Genomic DNA, 25,734 nt, shown 5'->3' with positions numbered 1-25,734 from the left:
AAGATTTGCATTGGAAAAGAAAAGATGATGAAGTGGTAATTTCTTTGGGATAAGATGTAAATGCCATGGATTTTTCCAAAGTTTAGATTTTCTCAATCGTTTGTTTTGTTTGCAACGTATCTCAGTCCTCCGTCTTAATTCCCATTTGCAGGCAGTTTTTCAGTTCATGATGCACTCTTACTGTGTGATTCAATTTTGGGGGCATCCCAACAATATTTGAGGAAGAAATTACTGTTATTCCTCTCTGATGGGTGAGGAAACTGAAGCCCAGAGATGCAGCAATTTCTTGATCAAGGTCACACAGCTACCAAGAGGCAGAGCTAGGATTGAAGCCCAGGCTGGCCTATTTACAAAACTAGTTCCCTTTCTAGAAATCCTTACTGTCAGCAGTCCCTGCTCTCCACCTCCTTGTTAACCTCAGGAAACCTCCTGGAGAACATGTCGCACACGGGAAAGGTTTCTTAGTCCCATCCCCTGATGATCTAAAAGAAAGGGTCTACTTCTCATTACTCTCTATATCTGCCAGAGCCTAGTAAACAGCTGACTGCAGAGCATCCTCCATGAGACCTCAGGCTGAGAGACTGAGTTCTCCAGGTAACCTACACTCACTGAGTTCTATTGGAAAGGGAAGCAGGACACAGAGAGAGAGACTGTATTCTAGTCCCTGAGACCCAGTGGGGAAGGCAAAGGGGCAGAGGAGAGTGGGAAGGTATGGCAGCTGAGAATGGGGGCAGGGAGCCCCAAGATTCTCTGGCGGAACACTCATGGCACGTGATCTAAGACCCACTCTGGTTTTGGATGACCTTAGAGAGGCTTCTGTGGCCCCAGGATAGGAAAAGCAGGCCTGATTAGAAAGTCATCAGGAGCAGAGTGCCTAGCATCGAATTTTCTTGGAACCTGCAGGAGAACCAACTAGCGATAAAAGAAACATAGTTTCTTAAAAATAACTGTTCTACTCTCATAGTGGTAAATTTTACATCTTTTTAAAAATTTTTTATTGTATTTATTGGGTTGACATTGGTTAATAAAATTATATAGGTTTCACATGTACAATTCCATGGTACATCATCTGTGTACTGTACTGTGTGTGTGCCACCCAAAGTCATCTCCTTCTGTCCCCTTTACCCTCTTCTGCCTCCTCCTACCTATCTTTCCCTGGGGTACATTCACACGATAGAACACTACTCAGCCATAAAAAGAGAAGGAAACCTTACCTTTTGTGACAGTAGGGATGGACCTGGAAATTATTATGCTAAGTCAAATAAGTCAGTCAGAGAAAGACAAATACCATATGATCTCACTTATATGTGAAATCTAATGAATAAATTTGACAACTTTATTGTCAAATTTAGAGATAGATACAGGCAAAAATAGAGATAGATACAGGCAAAGTTACCAGTCTTAAAAACACTACTAACCAGCATTAACTGAATTAATATTCTGGGTCTGACCCTCAGCTGAATGTTCTGCCTCTGTGGCCTCAGTTAAGCCTCCTCACACTCCTATGAAACAGTTACTTTCATTTCCCATTTTACAGATGAGCAGAGTAGTACTCAGAGACATAAGTAACTTGCCCAGAGTCACAAAGCAATAACTTCCTAAGGGCTTTCTCTTCTGTCTAACAAAAATTGTAAGAGCTCCCACTTGGGGCTGATGTTGGGATGCAAAGAGAAAATGTATGTATTGGAACACAGTCCAACATACAACAAAAAACAGGTCTTGGTTTTGAAAGTAGAGAAACATGTGGTTTGAATGCAGGTGGTTAAAGTCCCAAGTTTCACAGCCACATACAAGAGTTCACTACACAAGGATCAAGGGTTCAAATGCCTGCTCTGACCTTTTCATCTGTGTGGGTTGTCTTTGCTCTAAACATTGCCCCGCTTCCTGTGTCTAGATGCTAATGACAGTAACAGAAAATGCCTTGTGGAGCTGTTGCGAGAATTAAATTAGGTTATACATGTTGGTAGATCCCACTGCCCCTAAAATATGAAGGGCCTCCTAATAAAAAGGGACTTGGTGGAATGAGTGGGTGGGAACAGACTTTGTATGATAAGACATGTTAATACTCTTTTTAGGTTTTCATCGTATTATTAAATTAAGTGACAATTTTTGGCAGATTGAATAATAGTAACAAACATTCCATTTAACAGCCAGGATACAATATGCACATCCTTTTAAAAGCCTCTCTAACAGCCAGTTGGAATTCAGCCTGAGACAAATTCATAAACATGTATTTTACAACCTGCTTAGTGGGATATTAAAGAATTAGGCTGGATTTATCTAGCAATTACTCAATGAATGAAAACAGAAGATCTTCAGAACAAAGACTATGCCTTTTCCAAGGCTGTCGATGTGGAGGGGCTTCTCCCTCAGACCCCGATGTCCTCAGAGAAGCTGATGACATGACAATGACACACTGACAGGAGCCCCAAATGACAAGCCGAAAGGAAGTCTGGGTCTTGCCATGAACAGAGCCCCCCTTGGCTACAACACTGAATGAGAGTTCTATTTACACAGCCTTTCCATACCCAGGCCAGTCCTGCATCTAAAAAAATTATATCAACCCTAAGAGAAGAAGAGAACTATTTTGTTGAACCCATCTGTTCTTTCAATAAATAAGTTGTTGCATACCTCCAAAAAGCCAGAAAAAAAAATAACACAGAGAAATCGAAAGACATTTAGTGACCTGACCAATGTTACGCACTTGGAAAGCTGGAGTTTGTTCTCAAACTCAAGACTCAGTTCTGTTGGGCTTCTCCCGGCATGTCCTCCAGCCACGGCAGCACTTCCTTGTTTCTGTCATAATGATGGAAGATGTAACTTCAGTGCAGGGCAAGATTCAGTAAGAATTAGGCCCAAAAGACAAATGATGCCTGTTGTTCAGAAGGACTTTGCCTAGGACTATAATCATTATTGGGGGTGTACAGAGATACACTCCAATCCCAATGCTCAACAATGGATCTCCAGGCAGTGTAACTGGGAGGCACCTACCCATTTACCATCCAGCAATATTCAGTTTGACCAGTCACTCTGGCTGAGATTTTGGTTTGTCATTGTATCAATCTACTATGGGCCCCTGCTCTGAAGTGTGCTCTCTAAATACACTTTCTTAGAAGACCGAACAACAACAATAAAAATCCCACACCACTATCTCAATCACTTCCCCTTCTGTTGTATGCATCTCCCACCTTTGTCCTCAGCCTTTGCGACGTTGCTTCTAGTTTTTGTTATAGCTTCCCAGCAAAAGCATTCTGCTATTTCTAGATTTTGGATAGAGATTGACATTTATGGCTACACTGACCAGTTAAACAGGCACGGAGAAGAATAAGCGAAAAAGGAGGGACTTGAACCCATGGCATGTAAACGTGGCCATGGTTGGTGTAAAATGTTGGATTCTGCAGCCAGACTTCGTGGTTATGAATTCGGGCCCTTCCCCTCAGCAGTTGTGCATGAATTCTAGGCAAGCTACTTCACCTCTCAGCTACCTAACCTTTCCTGCAGAAGGAGTATAACAATAATAATAGTAATTATATTATAGGGCTAATGAAAAATAATAAGAACTAACATTTGTAAGCACTCAATGTGTCAGCTATTGTTATTATGTAAAGTGTAAAATATTTCTATCTCAACTCCAGATATTCTGTATAGCACATGAATTATCTTTCCTAGTCCGTGTAAAAGAACTATGTTTTAATACCTTTTATACCTACTGACTTTTAGGAAATTAATGCCAGAGTCATTATTATAAACATTTATTTCTTCTTACCCTATTTTATTATCAGGGCAAGAAAAAATAAATGTTATGTTTAAAACTAAGATTTAAAACACGCATCAGCTTTCTTATTCTGACTCCTCTTCACTATCCTAGTTAAAATTTTGTCAGTTCTCTTGTATGCCCCACCCTTCTGCTAAGCTCTCTTTTCATTCTGGTTACTCTTTTCTGGCTCTTGCGCCACACTGCCTGGGTTTTTGTTTTGGTTCTTCCACACCCTGTCTACGAGAACTGGGAGAATGTACTGAACTCTCTGTGCCTTAGTATTTCCAGCTGTCAAATGGCAAAAGATGTTGGGCCAGCATATTATTGGGTTGGCCAAAAAAATCCGTATGGTTTTCCCCATAAAATAAAAGACATATTTATCATTTCCACCAATAACTGCATTGCTTTGGATATTTTGAGTATGTCGGCTATCTCCTGTGTGGTATAATGCTGATTATTCTCAATTAATGTCTCAATTGTATCGCTATCAACTTCAGCTGGTCTCCAGTGAGAAATCTCTAGCATGAAACCACAAAACACTTTTGACACGTTTGATCAGTCACAGCACAAATCTTTGTTTGCATTTCAATTGAGTTTCTACCTTTCTTGAAATAAAGGAACTTATTTAAGAAAAAGAAGTTCGAAACTATGAAAATGGCAATCAGTATAACTATCGACAACTGAATCTAAAAAACAAACTAAGTGAACAAACAGAACGGAAACAGAATCACAGATAGGGAGAACATTGGGATGGTGGGCAGTGGGGAGGGGCATCTGTGGGAATGGAGGAAAAGGTGAAGGGACTAAGAAGTACACATTGGTAGATACAGAATAGGCAGGTGGATGCCGGGAGTAAGCATAGGAAATGGAGTTGCCAAAGAACTTACATGCAGGACCCATGGACGTGAACAAAGTAAGGGGAATCACTGGAGGGAGTGGGGGTTGCTGGGTGGAGGGGAGCAAAGGGGAAAAAATTGGGACAACTGTAACAGCATTATCAATAAAAAAGAATAACAAAGCATAATATGCTGAAAATGTTGGGTGTTTTCTTCCATCTTCAGTATTAAAAGGGCTACACAAAAATTCACCAATCTTGGTAAGTTTTTTTTTTTAAATGCAAGCTGACATGACAGCTGTCATAATACGACCTAACAAAAACTTTTCAAATGAAGTTAAAGACAACTAAGCTCTACTAGAACCAACATATGGACAAAACAAATGAACCTTTTGGCCAACCCTATACTTTGCAGATGTAAGCTCCCAATTAAATTCCAATTACTGTCATCAGCCTGAGACCTCAGGATAGTGTCCCACACCGTAGCTGTTTCTGTTAAGACCTGTTGAATTCATGGTCTGTGAGCAGCAAGAGCAAAGACTCAGACCAAGGAACCTGCAGGGTAGATTGTGAAAATGCGAAGAGTGCTGTGAGCGTGAGCATGCACCGCTCCAACCGTGAAGGCCATGCTGTCTTCCAAATGTCAGAGCACGCCTGCTCCAAGGTGCTACCCCAAAGTCAGATCTCCCCATTCTGCTCAGCAACTAATGCCAATAAGCCGCCTTAATTTGGAAAATTCCACTCACATTCCGGGCCTCTGGTTCTCCACATGTCCCCAGAGGCTTTTTTTTTTTTTTTTTTTTTTTTTGCCAGCCTTGAATCCCAAATGTGGAAGAGGAAGAAAAGAGGGAATGGAAAAAAAAAAAAAAAAGGTAGAGGAAAGGTCGGAAATTTAAACTGAATTGTTTGGTAATGGAAAGTCCCTTTCAAGTCTCTTTAATTCTTTATTTGGATTCCATTGAGTGCATGCCAAGAGGGGAAAAGGAAAGGTTAAATCCTTCTATCAGATCTGGCAAAGGAGCTCATTCGAGCAGCTTAAGAGATGGATTAGGTCTCCTGCAAGGCAGAAGTGTTAATACCTAGGATGCCAGCAGGCCCCAGGCCCCTCCTCAAAGCCCTGGCATCCACTGACCCTGGGAGGGGGTCTGCAGGAGGAAATTGGTCCACAAGGTGATAGTTAGATCCCCAAGGAAGTGCAAAATGGTCCCTCTGCCCTGTGAGAGTGTGATAAAACTTCACCTCCGCCTCCCAGGAAAAGTACTCACATATATAAGATTTCACTAAAAACCTGTGGGGATTCAAGGACCTCATGAATCCCACCCACGGACCTTGAACTCCTGCCTTAAAACCTCTAGAACTTTTTTGCTAAAAGTCTTGCATTTTTCACAAGCTTCTTCCTGGCAGGCTTGCCTGGAGTCAAAACAGTTTTTTAAAACTAAGATCGGATCCAAAATTCAAAATGTGTTTATCTGCAGCCTGATGTGTCTGTGTTTAATTCCACAAAGCAGGCAAGTTTAATGGGGAAAAAATCTGTCATTGGAGTAAATACTGGGTTCTGCTCCCAGTTCCAGCAGTCCCCATCTGGGGGATGCTGGGGAGTCACTTAGCCTTACAGAGTTTCACCACCTTAATGAATAGACTGGGGACTTAGTAGCCACCTTACAACCTCTTCAGGTTTTTGGTAGGTCACATTTCTTGTATGCCCATGTGATTTCCCAGGGATACATGGGGCTTTATGGACATGAAACGTTAGTGAGCAGCCATGACACGGCAGGACCTAGAGATGCAGAGGTAGGCAGACACAGGTCCTACCTTTCCCGAAGGAGCTTACGTGGGGTGAAGAGAAGGAGCAATAAATCAATGACCATAGCTCATTGCAATCGAGTCTTCTGATAAAGGCTGTATGAGACCTCAGAGGGGAAGAACTCATCCTTCCTGAGAAGATCCAGGAAAGTTTCTGAGGGAGAGAATTAGCTGAGCTACATTTTCAAGGGCAGTAAGAATAGTCAGCTGGAAAAAAAAGAGGGGCAGGGTATTTTAGTCAAAGGTATCATCACCAAGTTCAAAATCAACAAGGAAAGGTATGATGATACTGTATTTTGCCTTGTATAACGTGCACCCATGTTTTTGTGCACATTGTACATGGGACTATTATACCCATAGTATATAATCATTATACCCATGTATAATGAGAATCCTTATTTTTACCTCAAAAAGTTGGGCAAAAAAAGTGTGCATTATACATGGCAAAATACAGATACTTCCTGAGAATCTCATGTCACATGGGCACAGGTACTTACTGTGTTCCAGGAGTTTTGAATGAAAACATAAATACTTAAAGGAAAAATTAGGGCCAGAGGAATGGGACTGAGGATGAAGAATGTTTGAGCAAGTGCCCTCTTAGCAAGCCTCCTCCCCGCCCCACAGAAAGACAGAGGACAGCTGCTGAGAAGGCTCCTTTTCTCTGTGTGCAGGTCTGCCTGGACCTATGCCTCCAGTTTCCATGGCTCTGTGGAGGGGAAGAGCTACAAACAATCATACTTCCCCTTGTGTTTCAGATTATTTTGCCTTCTTTTGAGATCTGTTCCCAAATTTCAGATTAAGAGAAGTGCCTACTTTATTAAGATCTTTGAGATCTTGTCCCTAAGTGAGGGACCAGGGTAGGACATCGGGAGAGATGGCCTAGCTCTCCATGCAGAGTAAGCTGGGTTGGTTTTCCACTTCAAGAACATCCTCTAAAGTGTGTGTGTGTGTGTGTGTGTGTGTGTGTAGAAAAACATGTAGGGTTTGGAAAGCCAAGGCAGCCCCCTGCCAAGTCCTTTTCCCATGAAGTTTTAAGCTTGTATGTGTTTTGAAGGAAACACAATCCACGTATCTCTGATGTACTTAGGTTGAACATATCCAAGTTCTTTATAACAACTTCTGCCATCCAAATTCTCAGAGCCTGGGTTTTTAGTTTTAAGTTCTTCCCTTCAAAACTGGAAGCTAAAGGCTTTTTCCAAGAGTAAAAACAGCATAAACCAGACAGAATAGAACTTCAGTTGTCTGTTTCATGAAAGAAAAAAAATCCCTGAAAATAAACCCTTCTTTCGACGTCCTCATCTGCCCTTTCTCTGTGACTTTCACACTCACCTTATTCATTGGCAGGGTGACCTCTCACCTTCAGTTGTCTAGAACAGCCTGATTCATGCCCCTTGACCTGGCATTGTTACCTACACTGCCCACTTCCACTCTCCAAACACTCTGGTATAAATAAGAAATGATAGGATCACCCTATATCAAGCAGAGTTTTGACATCCCCATTCTAGCCTTCTTTTCCCTTTGTTATGGTCCAGAAAGAATTATAATGCAAGCCATATGTGTGATTTAAAATTTTCTAGTAATTGCATTAAAAAAGGTAAAAAGAAACAGATAAAATCAATTTACATAATATCTATTTTAAGTTAATATAATCAAAGTATAATTTCAAAATATGATTAGTATAAAATATTAATAAGATATTTTACATTCTTCTTCTGATACTAAGTCTTCACAGTTTACTTATGGCATATCTCAAATAGGACCACCATAGTTCAAGTGCTCAGTAGCCACATGTGACAATTGCCTACTGAACTAAAGCATGCAGTTCCCTACTGGGAGCAGTTTGGCACAGAGTCCCTTCCAAGGGGTAGCTGACAACTTTGTAAAAATTTAATCTAGGATGGTACATGCTACAGTTCCTGCTATTGAAGCTCCAGGGAAATAATTGAAATTCATTGTCACCTTCATCCAGAACCCATTCTAAATTTCCTGGGAAATTGTAATTTTGTTCAATTAATAAACTCTCACTCTTTGAATTAATTCACATTTTTAAACTAAGTGAGAGACCACAATTTCATGTTTCATACAGGAAGGAAGGAAGGAAGGAAGGAAGGGAGGAAAGATGGAAGGAAGGAAGGGAGGGAGGGAAGGAGGAAGGAAGGAAAGATAGAAGAGAGGAAAGAAGGAAGGAGAGAAAGAAGGGAGGAAGGGAAGAAGGAAAGAAGGGAGGAAGGGAGAAAAGATGGAAGGGAGGAAGGGAGGAAGGAAGGACACTAATTATCCATCTCTCTGGTCCCCTGCAACAACACAATCTACTACCCATTGAATCTATTGCACACTGTCCTGTGGGTCAAGACATTCGATTGCCACTCTGATGCTGCTGTACGTACGGTAATTTTGACCACCTGTCTTCAAAAGTTAAGTGTTACCACCTGGCTCTTTCTACTCCAGAAACATATCATTTTAGCTGATACTAGAGACCCCAGGGCCACGGCAGCATCTTCCATGGTCAACAGTGGCCTACAGAGGACAGACACTATTAAGCTTCTCGCAGATCTCCTTCCTAAAGCATTTTTAGTTAAGAGGCGTGTTCTTAATTATGTATTTAAAAATGCAGTCACAACACTAAATTTTCTTAAACATGGCATGTATTTAAAACACCAAGTATGTATAAACTTCTTAACACAAAAGATATTAGTTTAGAATATTAACTTAAAAACTGAACTCTCCCAAACACATAATTGTAAACTGAGGCATTCTCAGTCTTGTACATGGTGAACAATGCGGGCTTTCTAGCTTAAACAAGGGCCAGTCTCAAGGCCCTTATCGTTGATACAATGCCACTTTCTGATCTACTCACTTAAGTCATCAGGCTAATCTTGTAATTGCATTTTGCATTTGGGGGCTCTTAAGATAAATAAAATGCATTTTCCTGCTAACTCTGTGGAACTTTGAACTTGATGGGCTTCTGCATTCTTTTCATGTATAGCCTATATCTTATTAAAATCATAGCTGATTGAAGTGTGGGCATCCCTCGTGGCTTCCCTGACAATTTGCTTACATCAAAGGCCATTCACTGACATCTGCCACTGGCGATGACGGACTTTCTCCACAACTGCCATACTGGGTGAGTGATAAATCCAGTTTCCACTTCTTTTCTCTTCTTCATCAAAGCAGGTTCCTACGTGGTCATGTCCATCTATGCACGTATTTGTACACAAACACATATTATTATTAATTCTTATATTCGTCTGTGAATTCCTACATTACTAAAGTATGACCTTTATATGATTTCTTTTCTCCTTCCTCTCTTCCTCTATTTTTCCCTTTCTTCTTCCTTAGCACTTTATCACTGAGATTGATACAACATAAATACCCCAAAATACTTTTTGGCTAATGAATAATTAGACAAATTCCAATAAGGAGCAAGGTTATTTTTAAGTCTCTTAAGAAAAAACTCACAGCTTAATATTTACACACAGAAGTGCAGCTTTGTAATGCTGGTTGTCGTTACAATATCCACTCAACAGCCTCACGTCATTCGTAATCTGGAAAACTCTGTAACACAAAGTTGATTCTGTTAGATGGATAATGGGGCAAAAATTACAGTCATCGTGAAAACTTTAACTTAGAATTCCCTGATTTGGAGATAATTAAAACCACAGCTTGCACACTGCAGGCATAACTACTTGGACTTAATTTACTGTTGTGTGCAATGTAAGGGCTGATTACTACCCCCTTCTCCGCGCCAGCATTCTGGACTTTGATATAATTTCCTTTTTGTGAGTTAAATTGACTTAAGTGTCAATATTTTTCAACTCAAAGTACAAATTAACTTTATGTGCTTTTTCCCCAATAAAAGCAACAGTCTACAAAATTATAAGTGTTCTCCTGTTTTGCTTCTGCCAAATACTTTGGACTTGAGTTTTATTTTAGAAATGTGTGTGTTCAGCATCAGCAAACCCAGAGTGTTTCTAGACCAACAGCTTTAATTATCAAGTGGACCCATCATAAAACTGGTTTTCCTTTGGGATTCCTTCTTTTTACCCTGGGAAGGCAGTGTGGCATAATTAAAAGAACATGGGTTCTAGAGAACATTTGATTTGAAACCCAGCTCTCTGTAGGACACTGGATAAAATATTTTAACATCTTTTAGTCTCTCCAAAATAATGATAACAGGATGATGATGATGCAGAAACTTATTGAATGCTTACTATGTTCCAGGCTCAGTTCTAAGTATGTTTTAAACATAATCTCACTTAATAATTTTTTAAACCATCATCTTACCACATTGAAGATAAAGAAAACGAAGCTTATGAGGTCATGCTCATAAACACGCTCATAATCACTCAGCTAGTAGAGAGTAAAATCTTAATCTCAATTCATTTAACAGAGTTCAGTTCCATTGCTTCCAGTCCCGCACCCATTGGCTGCAGTGGCACCACTGTCAGGACCTGGACTGGAAGAGCTGATGCAGGGACCACACACTTGACCTAAGCCCAGTGTTGTCAGTGAACCAATAAAGTCCAACCCCTACACTCGTCCTCTTTTGGACTTGAGAGACAATCACCCAAAACCAACTTGTCAGCAGCTATCCAGTGATTCAAATTCAGGCAATCCTGCAAAATAAAGGCAGCATTAGCCACTAGGGGCAATCTGCCTGCCAATTTCACTCTTGGAAGAGTTCCAGGCTAGGTGTCCCAGGACAGACCTATAGGCAGTAGTTCTAGAGAAACTCACAGCATCTGACCCACCCCACATGAGGTTCAAAGAGCCAAAGAGTGCCCAAATGGGCATCGCCACCAAACAGTATGACCAGACATAGAAACGAAGGCTGTTATGTTTCAGCAACCCTTGATGCTCAAAAAGAGCAGGGACTACACTTGCCCAGGCCTAAGCACAATACTATTATCAGTCAGGTGTCCAGCCTTGTGGAGGAGGTTGATGAGAGAGTGAAGTGACAGAAAGATCACCTGGGCAGCATTCGTATTCCCAGAGGCTGAACTCTTCTCCCCTTCTGCATTATCTGAAACACCTTACTCGCCTTCCACTAAGCTCACCTGCTTTTGCTTAAGCCAATTTGAGGCAAGTACCTGCCTCTTGAAACCGAAATAATCCAAAAGAATGCACCAGTGAACAATTTCATGCTGGTGATTTGATCTGGGTTTGTCTTTGATAAAAGAAATTCAGAGGGCTGCGCCAATCAAATTGTGAGTGTAAGGTCATGAGTTAGGACACTGAGGACAGGTTCCTGTCTGTCATTTATATAATGTATGACTATTAGCAAGTTATTCCACTTTTCTTGCTCAGACTACTCACCCTGTTTAAAATTGCAAACACACGCACACCCCAGCACTTCCTATCTTCCTTTCTCCCTCTATTTTCTCCATAGTACTTTTCACTTCTAAATAATTTACTTACTCATTTTCTTAATTGTCCTCCCTAGTGAAATGTAAGCTCTATACAGAGGCAGCTGGATCCCCCTGGTCCAAAATGGAATTGAATTCATGAGAATTCAATACATATTTGTAGCAATTGTTGTTGAATGTATTATGTGAGTTGATTAGACCATATCAGTGGTTACCCTCTTGAGATCCTATGAACCCTATGAGTTCATGATAAAAGTATTATAAAGGCCTTAGGCTAATTTAAATATTACTAAAAACATAACAGAGATAACATATTTTAACCATTACCACACTTCTCTGGCTAAAACATCTACCATCTCATTGAACGGGAGAATTTAATGCTGCTTAAAATTGCTACTTATTATTGGTGTTTTTTTTTTTAGTATTTCCATGAATTATGTATTTCTCTTACTTAGTAAAAATAAAATGCTATTAGTATGACAAAAAAGTATGGTTTTTTGAATTAGAAAAACAAGGGAGAAAATGGAAGAAAAAAGCTCTAAAGGAATTCTTTGGTGTGTGGCATTTCTCAAATTAATTAACCTTCTCAACCCATATTCCATCACCTTAAAAAATGGGCATGGCATAAAACAGCACACATAATTAAACTAATGTGTGTTCAGTGTTACCTCCTTCTTTTCTTCACATACAGAAAATAAGTTATTTTCTAGCCCTACAAGCAAGGCTTCTATGTTGCTAGAATTCATGAGAAGTGTCAGGAAATGTGTATGTGTGATGTATGTCCAGCATCTCTAGAACGTCTTATTTAAGTTAGGAATTATTTTTGTAAAAAGAAGTTTGACAGACATGCAATAATCAGTGAATCCCTATTAAAATAACACACCCCCACAACAGCACTGCAAAATAGGCTGAGGAGAGGAGAGCTCTGAAGAGTCAAATAAATGGCAAGCAGAAAAAATGAGGATAAAGTTTATCTCTGATTCTCAGGAAAAACAAACAGTATTGGGGAGTTCATTTGATGATTTACTTGTGATTACAAAAGAAGAGAATAGCACAGGTGGAGGAATGGGACGTGGTCGTAGAGGAAACAGAAAGAGGTCATTGGAAGAGAAAGAGGCAGGTCAGACGGGTGACCGAGCTAATTTCTGCCTAGTGCTAAAGTCCAGCTTATCTACAATTAGTATCTGAAGAGCACAGGAACCAAAGATAGTGCTTTTTTCCCCTGCTGGTTATTAAGCAATCAGGATGGAGGTCAGAAGAGCAAAATCTGAAGTGGAAATATTAACTTCCCAACATTCCCATGCTCTAGGAAGGCAAGAAACTTTTCATAGGTTATCTCTGTCTAGAATTCCTGAGGCTCCTCACTGGGTCTTAAACATAATAATAACTATTACGTAGGAGCAATTACTTTATGCAGATGTAAACTTGGATGTTTTGCACATGTTACCTTATTTAATTTTATCTTAAAAAAACATAGTTATGTAGATATTATTACTCCTACTTTAAGGATGAGAAAACTAAGGCTCAGGAAGGTAAAGGAATTTTATTAATCAGAGATACACTAAGGCTGAGTTAGCAACAGCAAAAAAAATAAATTCAGTTGCTTAATGTAGCAAAAGTATATTTTGCACACAAAGTCCTTTTTATTCTGAGTGCAGGGGCCTCTCTAAGAATGAGCTTCCCCCAAATGTTGAATTGGAGGTCCAAACTGAACACCCATCTTTTTGAGTCTGTCATCTTAATGAGGGCATCTTGATAACCTTTGCAGAAGTAGAATAGAAGACGAGAGGTGGAGTGTCTCACAGTGACAAATGCTTCAGGCAGGAGTGGCACATGTCACTGTAACTGTGCAGCATGAAGTTAGGCCGCTTGTCACCCTAATACATGAACCAAGATTTATGTTGAAGGAAACAGGTTTTGATTAACAGGTTTCCAATTTTGGGGGGCTGAGAGCACTACTGCTCTGAGCCCCTCTCCCATGAGACCCACAATTTGTTTTGCTCCCCCCAAAATTACAAGCCAAAACCACACCCAGAAGTTCCCCCATTTCCTTATCTGTTCTTTTTGGTTTAGGCCAGGCACACAAACAGATCAGCTATTAAACAGACTGAGCTATTAAGCCCCAGCTCTCTGGAATGTGCACTCCTGGGTTTCAGCATTGCTGTCTTCTGGCAGCAGCTCTCTCTTTCAGGATGTGGGGTGCACTGCTCTCAGTCCCCAGATAGCCATCCAGGATGCGTGTGCTGTTGCTACACTGGGTCATAGTGTCCCAGAGTACACTGTGGGACACTATGTGTCATAGAGGCCAGCAAGGCACACGTCCCAATGTGGGACCCTGACTCCGGTAACAGACTCCCAACCATTCAGGGCCTACGCTCCTGGTGGGCCTGGCATCAGCCAGTTCCATGAGAGCTCTAGACCATACAGGGAGCAAGGGCCAGAGACCCAGAGTGTCCAAGCACACCTGCGACCAGAAGTCCCAAGCTAAAACTCCACAAGTGAAGAGCCAAGAGAGAGGCAAAAACCTGTACTCAGCCAAAAGCCAGAGTGAGCTTCTCCCTGCCTCCTGTTTAAAAAATCCTCTCTCCTGCAATCCCAGGCACTCCAGAAACCAGTGGGAGTGTCCTGCTTTTTAACCGATGGCCATGTTTGTCTTTGCCCCTTTTTCTGGGCATGGGCAGAAGTGTCCAGTCACCCTGGGTGGGGTGTCCATCCCCCACAGCTTATTCAAGTGTACAAGTGCTGTGTAGCCTGTGTCATGAGCTAGTAGCCCCAAGACTGAGCTATTAAGCCCCAGCTCTGGTTCGAATTCCAGGAGCTCTCTTCCCCTCTTTCTGCTAACTGCATTGTGATTCTACTAGCCTCTTGCTTCAGGCAATTCCCCTTTTTCAGGCAGCCCCTCCCTTTGCAGAAGGCAGGCTGCTTTAATCTGACCCCTCTGCACCCTTCCCACCCTGCTACCTTTCCTGGCAAGAAGGGGAGCAGTCTCTGTGCTGGATTTTGGGAGGTCCCCTGCTCAAATTGGGGTCCCTTCCTTCCCAGCAATTTGTGCTCTGACCTACCCCATTACATCACTTCCATTCACAGCCCCTGGGCAAGAACAACTGAGGTTACCCACAAAGAAAGAAGAACTAGGTGTTGTTGGACCTTAGCACAGACTTACCTAAGGCCGTACAGGAAAATGACAGAGTAACAAAGACACCCCCCTATATTGTTTGATTTCAGGTTCCTATATTATTGCTTTGTCAACTGCCTCAAAAAGTATCTGTATTTACATGGGAAACTAACTGTATAAAAGAAAAATTGTCAAGCATTGTTAAAATTTGGGGGACTGTGAATGCTTATAATCCACCTTAAATTATACCCTCGTGTCAGCCAAATATGTGGGAAAACCTCAGATGCCTCTGTAAATCTAGCCCTCCTCTTCAGTAATGCTACCATGATCAGCTCAACACATCGCCCCCAAGAAACAATCTAACAGTAAACATTACTATTGTTAATATTAGCATAGCCTGCATTTATTGAACAATTGTTCCAAAGCAAATGCTCTTCTAATTTTTTACTCATATTCATTCATTTCCTCCTTACAAGAGCTCAGTGAATGCTATTAATGGTCTCATTTTCATGTGAGAAAAGTGACGCAAAGAGGGATCAAATGATCTAAATTTAAACTGTGGACTCCCTGTGCAAACTGAATTAAAGAAGCTTTCCCTACCTTTTCCTTCTTACCAGATTGCTCTTAGGTAGGATCTTGATGTGTGTAAGTTTTAAAGCTGCCTCCCCATATAGCCATCTTTACAAAGGGATTACAGTAAGCATGAACAAGTCAACACACCAAGTTCTCAATCAATCAGAGAAGGCAGCTGGCCAGGTCCAGAGAGACAGGTGCCAAAGTTCAAAGCTTTGGTTTAATACCAGACACTCAAGTTACACAAACCAGTTCCTATGATAAATCAGTGAAGGAGAACAAGAGGAACAAAAAGAGCAAGCATTGGTGGAGCCTCGGTGGACCAGTGCCGGCGGCGCTCAGCACCCTGCAAGGGGATTTGGAGCTCCAGAAGGCAATCCCAGCAGCTTCTCCTCCTCACTTAGGATCAGCAGGGATTCTCGACACAAACAAATACAAAAATGAATGAATAGACCACATATTTTTAAAAAGAAACAATGTATAATGGCATCAGTATCAAGTACCTAGACATAAATCTAACAGAGATGGGAAAGAGTTTTATGGAAAATCTCATAAAACTTTATTGAAAAAACATTAGAGAAGAACAAAATTTAAAAGTGCTATATCATGTTCATGGATAGTACGACACAATATTTATGCCATTTCTTTCCAAATTGATTTATAAGTCTACAAAGTCAGTGTAATTCTAAGACTGTTGAAACAGGTTATTTTTAAGCAACTTGACAAGTTGACTCAACCATTTTATATGGAAGAGCCAAAAGCCAACAAGAGCCAAAACACTTCTGAGGGAAAAAAAAGCAATGGATTTGGCTTTCAAAACACTAAGCATTATTATTAGGTGGTGGTAATCCAAGCAGGCTGCTGCTGGTGTACACGTGGTCAAATAAGTACATGAGAAGATAAAAGGGCCTAGGAACAGGCCCACACGTGAATGGAAATTAGATTTATTTCTAGCATTGTACATCAGTGGGGAAAAAGTGAACTATTCAATAAATGACCCTGCAGCAATTGATTATTCATGTAGACAAAAATGAAATTTGACCCCTATTCATACCACATACAAAATCAATTCCAGGCAGATTAAATATTCAAGCATGAAAAGTAAAACCATAAAACTTTTGGAAAATAACATGAGAGAATAGCAGAATATCCGTGTGAGTTTTGGAGATGGAAGAGTTTCTACACAAGAACTAGAAAGTATAACCCATGAGGAAATGCATGCTGCTCTGAGCAGTATGGAGAACATCGGCTCGTCCAAAGACTTAATACAAAAAATTAAATGACAAGCCCCACAGTCAGAGACGGCGTTTGGGAGTATGTAGTGAAAAAGTAAGCATCCAGACAGTAAACAGAATTTATGTTAATCAATAAATTAAAGACAACTCAAAGAAAAATATGTGCAAAGCCTTTAATGAGCACTTCACAAAAGCAGCAATTCTAGTGACCAATTAGCATTTTAAAATATTACACAATTCACTAGGAATCAAAGAAAACTAAAAACATGAGGAGGTACCACTTTTCATTCAACAGACTGGCGAAAAATAGGGATTGAGAATATCAAGTATTGGCAAGGATGGCAGGCAACCATGTCTCTTACATACTGGCGGTGGGATTGTGAATGGTTACAGTTACTTTATAAACAAAGCAATGGCATTATATAGTAATACTGAACATGTTCAGATCCTGTGAACCATCAGTTTGACTCCCAAATATCTATCCTACAAAGAACCTTGTCCATGCACACTATGAATTTATATAATAATGTTGCTAGAAGTACTGATAATAATAGGGAAAAAGGAAGTGATACAATGTTCATTTAAAGTAAAACGGATAAGCGAATTCTACCTTATCTATACACTAGTCAATTCTACAATACCGAAAAGAGTAAATTATAGCTACATAAACAGCATGGATACACCTCAGAACATAATGTTAAAAAAAGTAAATAACAGTGAATTAATAGCAATGTGATGTCATTTATATAGATGCCAAACTCATGCAAAACTAAAACATTCTATTGTTAAGAAGTACAAGCATAAATGATATAACTAAAAGCTGGGGAAGTTTTAACACAATCTGCAGGGCTGTGTTGGCTCTGGGAAAGGGACAGGCATGTCATGAAGGTGATGAGGGCTGCATGAGAGGTCTGTTCAGCCATTGTTAATATAAGAAGAATGGTTTGCACTGTACTAGTCAGTGGGGGCAGTAGCCTCAATTGAGTGAGCATGAGTACTGTGTGACTATTGCATTCAAAGTAACTGAGTGAGTAGAGCAACAAGTCCACATCAAATTTTGTGTTAACCTTGAACATACCTCTGCAGAAACTACTGGGTGATTCCGAAGCTTGCAGCTATGGGAAACTGGTGATTGGCAGCTTCATCACAACAACATGCCCACTCATGCATCACATCTCATGCAGAGTTTTTTGGCAAAACATCACATCACCCTGGACTGTTAGTTGGGCTGAGGAGACTTAGCCTAACTAACAGTCCAGACTTGGTGCCCTGCAACTTCTGGCTTTTCCCAAGGCTAAAATCACCTTTGGAAGGAAAGAGATTTCCAATTATTGATGAGATTCAGGAAAATATGACAAGGTAGCTGATGGAGATTGGGAGAACTATTTGAGGTCCCATGGTACCTACTTGAAGGGGACTGAGGGACTGAGGCATCATGTACTATGTACAGTGTTTCTTGTATCTTGTATCTTCTTCAATATATGTCTCTATTTTTAATATGACATGGCTGGATACCTTCTGGACAGACCTTGTATACAGTGGGTTTCAAAATAATGAGTAATGGTATATAGGTATTCATTTTATTTATATTTTGTACAATGCATACATATTTTAAAATTAATATTTTATTCAATATTTAATATAAAAAATTTAAAGACATGTTGAATCTGTACATGAACATTATATACAATACCATATTGCATTGGAAATCATTAACTTTCAAGTTTCCTAGAACTAAATATTTTAGTCAGTGATACTAATGATTAATTATTGATACTAACCCCTTAATAAAAGCCAGGTGCTGAGTAGTACTATAGAACATCATCTCTACCTTCTCAAACCTTTTCACCCATATGCCCATCGTGTTGATGAAAAAACTAAAGCACAAAGAAGGTAAGAGTATTCCCAAATTTCCATAGCTGTTAAAGTGGCCCTGCTGGCTCTCTTGGGCTCACCAAGCCTTAGCTTTCAGGATCCCACCGATGTCTACATGCTCAATACACATTCAGTGGTCTGTGGACTAGCAACAATGTTGCCACAGCCAAGAAGCTTCAATAATCTGACTCAGTGATCTTCAAAGATGAGGTTTAAGACTATGACCAGCGGAGGCTGATAACAAGTGAAAAGCAAAGGAAAAATGTTAACTTGTTGGCACACTGTAGATAAGTCCATTCTAGAAGGTAAATTCAAAACAATACAGAAAGGTGTTTTTTTTTTCTCTCACAAGATTATTGAAAAAAACACCCCAACCTACTGTCACGGGAAGGAGCAGAAAGAATCCACAAGTGTGGAGTAGTCCTTCTGGGAGACAGTCTCTGCACTACCATTTTATTGTCACATTTTTCCTCCCACGGGCATATTTTATTATTTCTTTTGTGGGTGAGAAAACTGAGCCTAGAAACGCTTCCTGCCTCACCTGAGGGTACCCATCTAGCCAGAAAGATATGTGCATTTGAATCACCGTCTGTCTGAATTCCATTTGCCATCCATCCAAGTCCACGCTGCCTCTTTGCAAGACCACATCAATAAAGTAACCCTCCTGAGCTTCTGCTACGTGTCAGTCGGTCCAAAGGATACAAAGTGAAAGGTATGGTGACGTCTCATATAATGAAAGTACGGAGCTTGCATGGATTTACCACTGAGTCGCAGAGAGGCCTTGCTGAACTGATGTCCTGTCCACCCTCTAATCTCTATTTCCTCATCATCACCAGGGTGATGGACAAGATGACAGGAAGGGCCAAGCTACAAGAGCCTCAATGGACTAACAAAGCTTCAGACACGAGCTGGCAAATATCCTCTATCTTGTTGGGGTCGGGGAGGGGGGAATAGTGAATCTTGATCTGTTTTTCTCTGCTGCTACAGGAAACCTGACCCTCACCACCCACCTTGCTGGGATCTGGGAAGGATTAATGAGACATAATGCTCAGCGCTCTGCTGAGAGCTATTACACCTTACAGAGGGAAAAATCCCATTGTTGCCAGCAAACAAGACTGACAATTTGATGAGGTGTGAATATTTTTAGTGTAACAGCATGTAAACACTGCTTTTTGCATCCAAGCCATCCCTCCCCATGCACACTCTTATGCATTTTTATGAGGCCAGTTCTCCGTGGTTGTGAATATTTTCAGCTTGCCCTTCTCCCTGAGCCCAAAGAATGTGCTGACCAGGGGCCCCAGCTGAGCCTCTTGAGCTGATTCCTAAGGCTCACTGCATTCCCTGGGATAAAGGTTAATAGGCAGACTCCCTTTTCTTGCCAATGTGTATGCCTTCCTTCTGGCTGATACAAACTGCATCATGCAAGGCCAGGGGCAAAAAGAGGCCTCTGTTGGCAACTGTTTTCTGCATTTAATATCTGCTCCCCAACTCACTCTGCAGCTGGTCACATCTAAAATTCTAGGTCCGTGGCTCTCGGGGAGCTGCCTGTGCCTGAGCTGCCGATGGGCCTGGGCAGCAGGTGAATAAGAGGCAGGTAAGGGTTTCCTGTGCTGCCCCAACACGTCAGGGTCTACATTACCACTGCACAAAGGTATACGCACATAGCTAATGGCACTGAAGGGTGGCACGTGTGGGAGGTAAGGATATAAAACCCTACTCTAAAAGTAGCAAACCCTGTGATGTCCACCTCCAACAATCCCCAAATCAACTTGTCTGCTCACCATCAAGAAGAAAACTCTAATCCCAGCCAGGCCTAATTCTGTGTAATTTGATTAATGCGATCGGCTCCTAACTGATTTTTCAGATTCTACTCTTTGTCCTACCCCAAAAACCTATTCTCCCCCAACAATCAGGGCAACTTTTAAAAATATAAGTTATATTTTATACTGCATGAACTCTCCAATAACACTTAAAACCTGGACTCTTTCCATCTGTCTTCAGATCTGGCTCCTGCCAACCTCTTCACATGCTCTCTGGCCTCTCCTCCCCTTACTTTCTAAGTCCAAACCTCAGGCCCTTTCTGTGCCTCCAGGATGCTCAGCTTGTTTCTGCCTTTGGGTCCATACATTGGCTTCTTGCCCTGCCTGGAGTCCACTGCCCCCAGGTCTGCACTTGGCTGGTGACTCTATGTCTAATGTCTCAGCTCAAATTTCCCCTCCTCACTCACAGTCCAATTCGTTCCCAACGACCCCTGAGGTGCTCTCTAACAAAACACCCACTTTCATTTCTTGCATAGCTATTATCATGGCTTGAACACACTGTGTACCTTTCTTCGCTTTTGTGTTTATTATGTCTTGCCCCGCCAACTTTGTAAGCCCCATTAAGAAAAGCATCTTATCGCCTATATCCTCTGTTTCTTCAGCATCTAGTGCCTGCCAAATGGCAATGACCCAGTAAATGAAAGAGGGTCCTCATAATACAAAGGAAAACTACAAGAAAAGTTGAACTGTACACATTTCTTGGACCACTCACCAATGTGAAGTTCAGAATACCACCTCCCTCTAGCCTTCCATGCCAGTCCCCAACCCGTACCCACAAGGGTGGGTCTTCACAAGGCAGAAGAGTCTATGCCGGACAGTGCCCGAGCCCTTGGCTCCACTCTGGGTGCTCTAGGACACACAGCTCTCTTGCCGCAGTATATTATTCAAAGTCCACATACTTCAGCCTAAAGTTTCAGCACGTTTTTCCAAGATCAGCTCTGGCCCTTGACATTCATCCTGACAGGTCAGCCTCTTTGAATTCTCTTCTCCTGAGTAAAGTGCAGCAATGTCCCCTCCTTCTTCTTAATCATCAAATGGAAGATATTAGGTCCAGAAAAGAAGGAAACACACACATTTTCCAGAGATAAGCATCAAGCCTCAAACACGATGCCAACTAAATCCACCTTAAGTAAGGAAGACATCTTCCTAACAGCAATGACATTTGCACAGTTTTAATTGTTCATTGGTTGTAGCGTCTTCCACTATGATGGACAGCAAAGGCCACATGCCTTCAGACTATGTCCTGGGTCCTTAGTGATTTATGAGAAACAAGGTTCAGCACAGAGCAATCAGTCAGCTTCCAGTGACCGTCCCTTAACTAGTGATAGACCAGTAAAAACACATTCAAAACTGTTTTAATGTTTTTTTTTTCCTTTTACTCTTTGATTGAGGTCACTTCTTCAGAACATTGTCTTCCTGTTATTTCTAGACACAGAAGGGCTGGGTATGAATCCCTCTGTCCAAGCTGGGGAGGAGGTGGCTTTCCCGGGGGGGAGGGGGAGTGGTTCTTCCAGGTACAGGTGACTGTGCTAAACCCCAAGTACCTTGACTGCTTGGAGGAGAGAGAGCCTAACACAGCCCAAAAGTGACAGGTATGGTGGAAATGGGGGTAAGAGGTGAGAGAAGGTTTCCCAGGCAGGTGACCCCCTGGAGGCAGCCCTGAAGAGTGAGTGAAGTTCCTAAGCAATGAAGAAAGACAATAGTTTCAGACAGCATCAGTTGGGAAAAATCCTGAAGGCAGGTGAGACCATGAAATATCCCAAGAATCCAGAGAATTGCACACAGAGACAGCATAGGAGGCAGAAGAAGGCTGTGGTAGCAGATGTGTCTGAAAAGGTAAGAAAAGCCCCTATCACGGACAACCTAGTGACTACTAATGATAGCTGAACACTGCTCCAAAAACAAAAGCATAAGAGTGCAACTTTGTTACGCAGAGGAGAAAGGAGTATGGATTCCAGGATTTCATTGCAGCACCAGAGCTTGCTGAAGCCACGCCCTCCCCTCTTCTCTTGGTGGGCAGCCTGCCAGCCCTCCTCTCCCTTGCTACCTACACCTGAGCACTGAGTCATCACTGGCACTAGTATTTCTAAGAACGTCAACCCCAACCCATTACCCGAGAAACAGGTTTGTATTCTTTACGATGGAAGAGACCTAATTAAAGTTCCCAGTAGTTAAAATGAGCAAATGTTACTTATATAATGGGATTATTAATTACACTGCCTGTGTTTCAAAATGCCTTGTTTAAATAGATCTTGATATTTAGAGGGGATTTGCGGTGTCAGAGGTATCTTTCCCTTGACATCTCTGTGACTGTTGATTCTTATCCAAAACAAATTGAGGTCTGCTGGCTAATATTTATGCCATAGACCTGACATTTTCATTCTCAAGGTTATTAATCAGTTGCTGTATACCAATTCATTCTCAAGGTTATTAATCAGTTGCTTGCAAAAAAAAATTTTTTTAGAAACCCTTTATATACTATCCACACCAGCTCCTCAAGGTCTCCAAAAATTTTCTGTTGAACTACCACCCTTCCCGATAATGTTCCCAGAAAGCCAAATGAAGAATGAGTCAAAGTTTGGTTGCGTTAATGTCTACACTCACCATGTGATTAAAATACAGTTGTGTTGAACAAATGGGGAAAATAGTGATAAGTGTAACTAGAATATCAACTACTAAACTTTAGAAGCCATGTCACGTAGAAGAATGAACATCACACCAGGGATCAAAGACCTCCATTTGCACCCAGCTCTGCCCCTGCCTGGTTTGGTATCTTGGAAAAGCTGCTTAACATCTGAGTTTAGCATCCTCATCTGTAAAACGTGCTGCAGAAAGGGGTTTGTGTAAGATTGTGATCAAGATTGAAAGCAGGTATCCTGACTAGGGGGTGATGCTATTACCCTCATCATCACCACCATTCCATTATTGAGTTTAAGAAAAGGATTATTGGAGACTAATTTTTATAGTGACTGTTACCATAAGCAGAAATTTGAGGGTTGTTTGTTTCATCTTGCCTCGAGCTGGGATCTATAGTCACTCTACTGTGTGTGACTACACAGCAGAGTTAGCTGATCTTCCTAGCCTCTATTTTTTCATAGCTAAAATGAACATAATAATATCTCATTCCTCAAAGAGCTGCTATGATGATGAAGACAGTATCCCTCCAACCTGCACAGGGCTTGGCATGTACTAATCCTTATTCTCTGCACCCTGTGAAGAGCTTTGCTGGTATTTCCCACTGGAGCAAAGGAGTTATCTTCCAGAAGGGCCAACAGGATCGGGAAAGATGACCTCTCTGGGAAGCCTCCCTTGACCCTGCATCTGTCCTCTGAAGTGTTGGCTCAGGACGCCGAGTGTCTCTTGGGATGGGATTGTCCGTGGGGTGCTGTAATCCGCTGTTTATTAGGTCACCATCTCAACCAGTTGAAAGTTCTTTAAAGAAAATGACTGCCTTTTCTTCACCATTGTCCCTTTAGGACCATCCACATTGTCTAGCACACATTCACACACGTTGTTAACTAAAGACAAAAGAAATGTGCTAAAATTCACGTGGCTCCACGTGGCTCCACGTGGATCATAAGAGATGGCCAAGATGTGAGACTGCAGCCACCGTCTTTCAGTTCCTACTGTGTATCAGCCATCTCAGCAGATTCTATTTTCAGGACAGCTCCATAAACAATGAAAAACAATCTTATAGGTATAATATATGAAAATCAGAATATGTGGTCCAAAAAGAGTTGTTGAACCTCAAGAATTGGGCCTTGAGCTTATATAGTAAAGAAGTGGAACAAGGACCTCTTTGGAAAGAGGGAAGGAGAATATTGTAAGCAAAAGCAGGAAAAATGCATGTGGGCTACATCAGAAAAGGCGTTAAACACCAGTCGAAGGAATTTGGGCTGTCTTGTGTGTGTGAAGAGGGGCAACTCCAAATTCCTGAGCAAGAGGATAAGTTGGAAAAGCAGACTTCACACTCTTGCTGGGCACCATTCTCAAGCACAGCCCCTGCTTAAGACAGCTCACTCACAGAACTTAGAAGCTGATGATTCTCATTCCACCTGGCAGACACTGTTGGACCCCCTGGAACTGAGGCTATACCTGACACTTAAACATAAAATTAGAATTTAATAAACAAAATAAAGTAAAATAAACCATCCCCCTCCAAAAAAAGAAAGCTTTCCCTACCTGGTAACACCAGCCTGCTGCTTCCTTCTTTTTCGACTTCCTTCTTCCTGTCAAGATATGTAAATGAATTAAGTGAATCCAGGCTTTGTGAAGCTTACACAACCCAAATAACCACGCAAATGTATCACTGCAAATTTTGGTGAGTGTTGTGAAGGAAAGGTATTGTGTACTTTGAAAGCACATAGTAAGGTAATCTGATCTCTTCCCGGAAGTCAGGGACATTTTTTACTGTGAGAAGGTTGCTTAAACCTCAACAATAAGTACAAACATCATTTGTAGCTGTGTGCATGGGTGTGCGTGTGTATAAGATAGGTGGGTAACATTCCTAGAAAGGGGTGACTGCACATATAAGTAGCCCCAGGAATGAGGAAGATGGGTCGTGAGCACTTAAGGAATCAGGTCATAGACTAGGTCCTCAAATAATGTCATTTTGTTCAATGTCATTTTGTTACAACATTGAAGACATACCTAGAAACTTAACTCTTCTTTATATCAATTATATGATATCAACTATATCAGTTAGTAGCACTGGTTTTGTTATACATTATATGTTGCTTCACTGAAAGTTGCAAGACCTGTCAACGAGGTTATGTGAGGACTTCCTGTGTCCAGCATTCAGTGAGGACTTACCGTGTGCCAGGACTTTCAGGCAATAACAACAATGCAAAAATGCAAAGTCTCTGATCTTAAGAAATGTATAATAATAATAACAATTAACAATCAGAGGCAATGAAGATGAAACAAAGTCGTATAAAATAGTGACAAAAAGTTGGACTTACTGTGGACTCACCACATGCCAAACAGTGTGTAGTTCAATCCTCATAATAACTCCACGAAAGAAATTCTGTTTTTAACCCTAACATTATAGATGAGAACACCAAGGCTTAAAGATATAAAATGTATTGTCCACGTCGGTGCAGAGAGTAAATGGTGAGTGACCATTAAATTCCATCGTAGAAATATTTGAGTTCAAAGCTGTTATCAAAAGCATGGACATATATTCCTCCAATAAATATTTATAGTCTACTATGTGCCAAGCATACTGGTTTTAAACTTGACCTCAAGAAGCTTATATTCTAGATTCATGTGGAGGAGACACATGATAAGCCATAACATACTATGTTAATTATTTTAATCAGTTTTAGGTATAATTTAAATACAATAAACTACGGC

The 25,734-nt window shown here is 41.1% G+C and overlaps 1 long non-coding RNA gene across 1 annotated transcript; it reads right to left on the bottom strand.

Annotated features, from left to right (window-relative positions):
• Positions 1 to 2,704: 2,704 nt before the first annotated feature.
• On the bottom strand, positions 2,705 to 24,709 carry LOC139440834 (uncharacterized). Its single transcript, XR_011651075.1, has 4 exons — positions 24,562 to 24,709; positions 9,855 to 9,950; positions 9,454 to 9,591; positions 2,705 to 2,796 (listed from the first exon to the last, which is right to left on the bottom strand). It is a non-coding gene; the product is annotated as an uncharacterized lncRNA (long non-coding RNA).
• Between the last annotated feature and the right edge of the window lie 1,025 nt (positions 24,710 to 25,734).

Source organism: Desmodus rotundus, chromosome 4 (genome assembly GCF_022682495.2).
Source record: "Desmodus rotundus isolate HL8 chromosome 4, HLdesRot8A.1, whole genome shotgun sequence".
Taxonomy (NCBI): domain Eukaryota; kingdom Metazoa; phylum Chordata; class Mammalia; order Chiroptera; family Phyllostomidae; genus Desmodus; species Desmodus rotundus.
Note: the sequence above shows the minus strand (reverse complement) of the source record. Positions and strands in the feature narration are given on the sequence as shown.